Raw genomic sequence first — 8,826 nt, forward strand, 5'->3', positions numbered from 1 at the left:
CTCGCACCATTGATCAATTTTAGTACCTCCATTGTATTCCTAATCCTTCGGCTGGTAATCATTCCTGTCTCATTAACTCCTACCCTCAAGTGGCTACTGACCTTGATGAAAAATGACCACAATAGTAAAAAAAGTATGATAAAAAGCCAAATGCTTGATTTCATCTAAAAAACAATTGAAATCATTATTTTTTTAATGTGTATCATTCAGATTACTGTTCTCATCTTGAATGTTAGTTTTCAGAACGTTTTCTCCAACCTCCTCCAGATGTCTCTTGTCAGACTCGGGAATCTTTCTGCCGAACTTTGGAATTTACACAGAGTTCCAAACGGAATGTTATTTATGCTCTCATTCTATTAGCCATGACCGAGTAGAAGTCTTAAGTAATTCGCAATTGTATTCTTAGCATCGCCTGTACTGAAGATTGAACATTATATTATTGAATTTTATCCATTACGCCACGAGTCATTGCAGACAATTCTAGCATGACACCTATTATTGCATCTAGAAATACAATCTTACTACTAAAAAATTATAATTCACTACTTATTACGACACATTTTCATACTTATACAGATTACATCCGTGCAAACGTTGTGGAAATAGCACCCAATATGAGAACAGTATTCAACATAATCGAAATAAGTCAAATTGTCAATCTTCATCTTCAAAAGTTGTCAATCTTCATCTTCAAAAATTGCCAATCTTCATCTACAAAAATTGTCAATCTTCATCTTCAAAAATTGCCCATCTTCATCTACAAAAATTGTCAATCTTCATCTTCAAAAATTGTCAATCTTCATCTTCAAAAATTGTCAATCTTCATCTACAAAAATTGCCAATCTTCATCTACAAAAATTGTCAATCTTCATCTACAAAAATTGTCAATCTTCATCTCCAAAAATTGTCAATCTTCATCTCCAAAAATTGTCAATCTTCATCTCCAAAAATTGTCAATCTTTATCTACAAAAATTGTCAATCTTCATCTACAAAAATTGTCAATCTTCATCTACAAAAATTGTCAATCTTCATCTACAAAAATTATCAATCTTAATCTACAAAAATTGTCAATCTTCATCTTCAAAAATTGTCAATCTTCATCTTCAAAAATTGTCAATCTTCATCTACAAAAATTGTCAATCTTCATCTACAAAAATTGTCAATCTTCATCTCCAAAAATTGTCAATCTTAATCTACAAAAATTGGCAATCTTCATCTACAAAAATTGTCAATCTTCATCTCCAAAAATTGTCAATCTTTATCTACAAAAATTGTCAATCTTCATCTACAAAAATTGTCAATCTTCATCTACAAAAATTGTCAATCTTCATCTACAAAAATTGTCAATCTTCATCTTCAAAAATTGTCAATCTTCATCTACAAAAATTGTCAATCTTCATCTACAAAAATTGTCCATCTTCATCTACAAAATTTGTCAATCTTCATCTACAAAATTCAGAAACATTAGTCGTTAATATTTGAAAGAATTCATTGAAAATATTGGCATCGTTTGTGTGAATGTAATAAATCGTCATTTCTGAAATTAAAATTTAATCATGAAAACAAGTGAGGCATGCGTAAAGGACAGAACTTCATTTGTTGCCAAATTGATGATGATGATGATGATAATGATGATGATGATGATGATGATGGTGGTGGTGGTGGTTATGATGATGATGATGATGATGATGATGATGATGATGGTGGTGGTGGTGGTTATGATGATGATGATGATGATGATGATGATGATGATGATGATGATGGTTATGATGATGATGATGATGATGATGATGATGATGATGATGATGATGGTGGTGGTTATGATGATGGCGGTGGTGGTGAGGTGATGATAGTGGTGGGGGTGGGGTTGAGGGGGATGGTGGTGATGATAATGATGATGATGATAGTGGTGGTGGTGATTGTTTTTTGCTGTTGTTGATCATCATTTATTTCGTATGAATTAGATGATTATTGTTGGCATTCGTTTACCTAATGAGATTATCAATTGGATTGATGAACAATACTATAAGACGATTGAAAATGATGCGGTTAATTCATATGATTTGATTGCTTGAGAGGACAGCTCAACGAGTATTTGTTGACATTGGATTTGAAGACGACTATGTTGTAGTCAGAAGGGAAGAAGTTCCACAAATGAGAAGTTCTTAGAAAGAAGATCTATTCATGGAACTTCCATTTGGTTTTACATACACAAAGAAAGAAAGGAAAGTTCTTTGCAGTCCTGACTGCTAGACGGGTCCTTGCTGTGAATGTTTTATAGAGTGGGAACCAAATGACTATGTGGTAGCCCACAGGGAAGTAATCTTAATGACAAGTATTAGGGTGAACTCTGTTTTCGTACAATATTCATTATAATGATATCTTTTTTATTGCTTTGAAATACTTTAAGTTCCAATCAATCTCCTGTAGTTTATTAAAGAGTCCAGACGGAGCTGACGACGAGAAGGGGGAATAGATATTAAAGTAAGTAGTTTAACAAGCGTAACGTGACCTTTACACTCGAACTGTGTTTGTTACAGTTCAAACCTCTCTCGGACCCCCACGCCGCCTGGCACCGTTGAAAAAGGGACAAACAAAAGTAAATAAACCCGACTCGACTTTTTTTTCTTACTTATTATTTTTCTTTCTCTTCGTCTCTCGTCTCTCGCTTCTGCTCCATTACAGACCGGCCGTAGATAGCCATTTCTTATACGTCCATCGTTTTCGTCTGCACTCTTTCTTCTTCCGACCACGCGGTGTCCTTTTTTTTTTTTCTTCTTTTTCTTGTTACGGCAACTCACACATACTTCCTAATTTGCATATGTGCCTTTTTTGGCTACTGCTGCTAATATCCTTGCAAGTCAGTTATCTTACAGCTACTGCTAATATTTTCCCATGTGCTCATACGCGCTTCACTTTTTGGTCCTCGGTACGTGGAAGAGAAATCCTTCATGACCGAGGCAATTATTATTTTTGTTTCTATCCAGAGTTCCCCTTTTTGGGGAGCTGGATTTTCACTGCATTAAAAACCAACCTTGTGTCTAACTCTGCCCTCGTGGCGAGGCAAGTAAATAGGATCATAAGGAGAAAGATTAAAATCTGACTGAAATTTTATGTTTCTGAATTTTTGTGATAAGGATTGGTTATTTGGATTATTCGGACTACTGTTCTCATCTCGAGTGTCAGTCGCACAACGTTTCAGTCGATGTAACCTTTTTCAGGTGAATCTTGCCAATTTCGTGAATCTTTCATGCAAACTCGGGAATTTGCACGGAATCTCTAACAGAACTCTTTATTTAATCTACGGAGGTAGGATGCTCTCATTCTGTCAGCCATGATTGGATAGGTGTCCTAAGTACTTTATAATTGTATTTTGAGTGTTAGATGTACTGAAGATTGAACATTCAACCTCCAGAAGAGTGTAACTTACAAATGAATTTTACCATATACTAACGCCACGGATTCCTGCGTTTCGACAGAAATAGTCCCGAGTTCGAAAAATACACCTTAAGAAGGTCGGAGGTTACATCGACCGAAACGTGAAAAATATCACTCAAAGATGAGAACGGTAGTCGGAAGAATCCAAACCATATGAACTGACTGAGTATTTCGGTTAGTACTTCCACTTGATAAATCTGAGATTAGATTAGCATGAGTTTTATCTTGTCTGGTTTGAGTGTATGCGTTTGTGAAGGGAGGAGGGTGTAGAGAGGGAGGGGGTGAGTGTTTGTTTCTTTGACGTTTTGATCACAGCTGGATGACCAAAAGATTAACGTATAACCCCCTCACAGATATTCCCGTTTCAGTAGCTTACAGGCGGAGGAACAGCTGAGAGACGCGACACAACAGCAACAACAACAACAACAACAACAACAACAACAACACAAGAGCTGTGGAAGTAATGGTTATTCTATACTAATAGGGTTGTCATGGTCACTCTCTCGCTGCTGTAGTCAGCCGCGCAAGTTCAAAGTTACTACCCACAACCCATGACTTAAGACGAGACCGAGGGAAAAGAAAGAAGAAACAGCAGGTGAGGTTGAGGAAATACTTGGACGCAGCATCTACAAGATCAAAGTAAGTAAAAATAAAACAAATGATTTCAGAAACATTTTTTTTTTACTTCAAATCATATAAATTAATTAATACATCAATTATGAAGGTGAAAATATTTTGATTGCTGACTTCTTTTTCTTTTGTAATTAGTAAAATTAATACAAATTTACTCTCAAACTGATATTTTAAAAATAATATTAAAAAAAAAAGAAAAACAAAACCTAAATGTTTTTACTTAGAATATTCAAAGTAATAAAAAATAAAAAATAAATTTAATTGTAAATTTTAATATATATATATAGTAATCAAAGGTAAGGTGAAGGTAATCAAAATGGTAAACTTAAAATGTATTATAAATATTAAAGAGTTAATATTTACAAGTAAAATAAACTCAGCCAGATGTAAAAAGCTCAATAAAACCGAGAATGAAATAGAGCTTATAATATGAATATATATATATATATATATATATATATATATATATATATATATATATATATATATATATATATAAGAGGAAAGAAATTAAAACTGTAAATTAAAATTTGCAATTAAATTTATTATTCTACAGAATACTCCTGCAAACAATGTTCAGGAGTATTCTGTTGAATAATAAATTTAATTATAAATTTTGACTTAGTTTTAATTATTTTTTTTTCTTATAACAAGCTCTACTCTCTATTGCGTTTGTATTGAGCTTTTTTATTTGGTTAAGATTAATATATATAATATGGTTATATTAATAAATATATAAGAAATAAAAAAAGGCAAATTAAATGAGGTGTTTACCTGATACATGCAAGGGTAAACTTCAATCTAATATAAATACCGGGCTAAAGTTATATCCAGTTGATTTAGATGATTGATGATTTAATAATGGTTACATTTGTGTTTATTTTGTATTAAATAGTAATCCCTATTAATCTCTAACTGTGCATCGAACGGATACCATAATACTTAGTTCGCTGCACCCTATCATAGAAAAGGTCCACACAAAATTTTAACCAGATCAGCGCATAAGTTTCCGAGGAATCTTCTAGAGTAAATGTGGTATTGTGTTGATTGATCCCATTTAAATCCTATTAGCCTCTAAGTGTGCGTCGAACAGATACCATGTTCTTGGTACACTGCACCTAATCATAGCGATGATCCATACAAAATTTCAACCAGATCGGCCTGGTACTTCCCGAGAAAAAGAGGAACGAACAGACAAAGAGAAAGATAATATAGATTTTTAAAAGAAATGTGTATGGTTTCAACTGCAAAACACACACACACACACACACACACACACACACACACACACACACACACACACACACATATATATGGTTATAGGAATTTCAGTGATAACTAATGATTTTGATGCGGTTATTAAGAGTGCTCAATAAAAGAAGAGCAAGATATATTTTTATTAATATAAACAAATTTACAAGGTCACAACACTGGACCTGCTAATGTTTCGGACAGATAGTCCTTTAAAACTACAAGTCCTCGTCAGGCGACTTCAAAAAATGGTTGTTTTCCACAGAAAAGTAATTTTCAAAATGTGAGAGATTAAATATATATATATATATATATATATATATATATATATATATATATATATAAAGGTTCAAATAATTCATCTTGATAAATTCTTGGAATAAAGAGGAAACGTTAATGAATACATAAGCAATTTTCGATTTTATCTTTTTTCGTCTTATATTTTTTTCGTGGAAATCGCTCAAAATAAGGAATGAATTCACTTGATGTAAAAAGTTTTTTTTTTATACTACAAACTTTTTTAAATACTAAAAAACTAACCAACGTTAAGTGTTAGTCCATAAAATATCAATTGTTCCCCTTTGTGAGAAACATCGATCATGGAATGTAAAGACAAAATAAAAGAAGCGAGAGTTATGAGGTTTTTGAAAGTCAAACCAAGGACTTTCTAATTTAATTAAAACATAAATCGATTTATGTGGATCTTTCTTTATGTTTGCATAAAATATATTGATAAAGCGCTACCTTATATTGAGCACTTTGAAAAAAAATATTAGTCTAATGTTTTTTTTTCAATACTTTTGAACTTCTTTGGTTATATGTATAGTTATCCTCAGGCACATGTTTTGTAATCTATATACTTCATTAGTGTGACTATGATGCATAGCGAGATTCAAAACCCTGACACTCAACGGTTGGCATTCATTTCTCTATCAACTGAGCAAATGAAACTGTTAAGTGGGAGAAATTGGTGCATGTTCAGAATTCAACCTAATTTAAAAAATAAAAAATACAGAAAAGTCTCTATGATGTACGTAGGGAACAAAAATGTCATATTCCAAAAATCATATAAATTAATCAAGTAGTTTTTTTTGTTTTGTTTTTTACTAAGAAAAGAAAATTTTATAAGGAAGCGAGGACGGTGTGTCAAATCGAACTACCGAGATCAAAATCAGCCTTGTAATGGCTACAATTTTCTATTAAAATCGCTAAAAAATATTAAAATATGATTTTCTATTAAAAAACATCTATTTGATCAATTTACATAATTTTTGGAGTATGACATTTTCGTTTCGTGACGGTTACGTACATCATAAAGATTTTCCAGTATTTCTATTTTTATTTTTTAATTAGATTGAATTCTGGACAACAATTGAAAAATTATATCGTACATATATTGTACTAGCAGTTCAGCTCAGCTTTGCTCAGGCCTATGTACTGTTTATAACTTTATGTGCATATGTATATATATATTAAAAAGTTTGACTCATGTCCAGGTAACTTACATCTAAAATTTCAAGTGTTTAGACTCAAAATTGGCGGATGAGTTTGGTAGAGTCTGCAAAGGTCAACTCTGTCAACTCTGACATCTTGGCAGCCAAAATTTCGCCCCCAAACTGATTAAAATGCTTGCTGCGTGTCTGAATACACTTTATGTAAAATTTCAAATGTTTAGACCCAAAATTTGCTGAATAGTTTGCTAGAGACAGCAAAGGTCAAATCTTTTGAATTTTGATATCTTGGTAGCCAGATTTTCGGCCAAAAACCTATTAAAAAGCTTGTCTTATGTCTGAATACACTTCATGTAAAATTTCAAATGTTTAGACCAAAAATTGGCTGAGAGGTCAATTTTTTTTAACTTTGACCCCAATATTTACCCCTTAACATTTATTGTTTTGAGCTTAAATCAAATTAGAAAGTCTGATCCATATCCAAGGAACCTACATCTAAAATTTTAAGTGTTTAGACCCAAAATTGGCGAAGAAGTTTAGTAGAGTTTTCAAAGGTCAAGTCTTGAACTTTGACCCTTGCACAGCCAAATTTCTGGCCAAAAACCGATTAAATTTTTTTCCCAAATCTCAATACCCCTTATGTCAAATCTCGAGTCTGTAGACTGAAAATTGACAAAGTAATTTGGTAGAGAAATGTACGCACACAGACACACGCAGACAATTTCATTTTTATAGACATATAGATAGATTTATTGTATTTTAGATATCGTAGTTATAAATTATTTCGTATTTGAGATTATTCATTTATTTAGATTTTTTACGATACTGATAACTGCAAGCACTCAATTCATTTTACGGGAGAGTATTGCTTTATGCAAAATGGAACCTATCATTTTCGTTTCTGGAAAGTATTGATGCATGAAAATATAGATAAATAAACATGATATAGTTAAAAATACTGATTTATTGAAAAATGCATATGTTTACAAAAATATGCACTTTGAATATGACATATCTCTATTTATATGAAATTGTGTCTATGTATATGTTCATATATATACACTAGTAGGTTGCCCGGCGTTGCCCGGCGTTGTCCGGCGTTGCCCGATCGTAAAATATGCATAAATATTATATTTTAATTCAAACAGAAACAGAGACATGTGCATGCGAGTATTATATTTTTTCTAAACAGTTCACTTCTTGTAAGTAAAAAAAATACTCGAGCTGAGATCGAAACCAAAACCTAAAGATAGGGAGTCAAGTACGATAACCATTACTTTTGCACCGACCTAATACATATAACTTTGAAACCGTAGTCTATTACAGGGTTTCTTAAAGTGGGTTCCAAGAAGCCCTGGGTCTCCGTGAGTGAGGCTGAGGGGCTCCGGAAGCCCTTTCTTAAAGAGGATTTCGGTTGCACTTGTTATATATGCAACATTTACTTTGTCACGTATATATGCACTCCAGACGATCCACTAAATCAGGGTTTTCTAAAGTGAAACTGAGGGGCTCCGGAAGCCCTTTCTTAAAGAGGACCAAATGCTTTATATGGAAAAATAAAATGGTTGCAGACATTTTTTTTTTATTACATTTTCACCCCAAACAAGGCAAATTGCCACTTTGATGTAGGGGGCTACTATCAGGCGCAAGAACTACTGGGGTAATGATACATAACTACAGGTGTAAAGAGTTTCAGGATGGTTCGTGAAAAAGTAAATAAATAAATTTAAAAAAAATGTGAATTTTTGATTAATCAAAAACAAAAAAATGGTTGTAAGCCCAAAAATATAGAAAATCACGATCAGGAACAATTAATAAACAACTATGTTAAAATTTGAAATTAATATTTTTTATATTTATTTTAGCAATTATCTTGTTAGTGCTCTATGAAAAAACCTTTGCCCTGCTCAGGGGCTCCATGGTGTCCTGAAGTTTGGGAAACCTTGGTCTATTTTTTTCTTCCAGCAACCAAATTGACAAAGTCATAAGAAATCGAAAATCCCAAAAACTGTTGTCTCTGTAGAAATCGACATTTTTTTTTGTACCTAACAT

At 32.6% G+C, this 8,826-nt stretch overlaps 1 protein-coding gene across 1 annotated transcript in view; it reads left to right on the plus strand.

Annotated features, from left to right (window-relative positions):
* The first annotated feature begins 3,961 nt into the window (after nucleotides 1-3,961).
* Nucleotides 3,962-8,826, plus strand: part of LOC145293378 (tektin-3-like) — a 123,137-nt gene continuing 118,272 nt past the window's right edge. The window contains exon 1 of the mRNA XM_080140012.1: nucleotides 3,962-4,078. The gene's annotated coding sequence lies outside the window, so the exon portion shown is untranslated. The remainder of the gene's footprint in view (nucleotides 4,079-8,826) is intronic.

Source organism: Euprymna scolopes, chromosome 14 (assembly GCF_053919585.1).
Source record: "Euprymna scolopes isolate OS-2025 chromosome 14, ASM5391958v1, whole genome shotgun sequence".
Lineage (NCBI taxonomy): Eukaryota > Metazoa > Mollusca > Cephalopoda > Sepiida > Sepiolidae > Euprymna > Euprymna scolopes.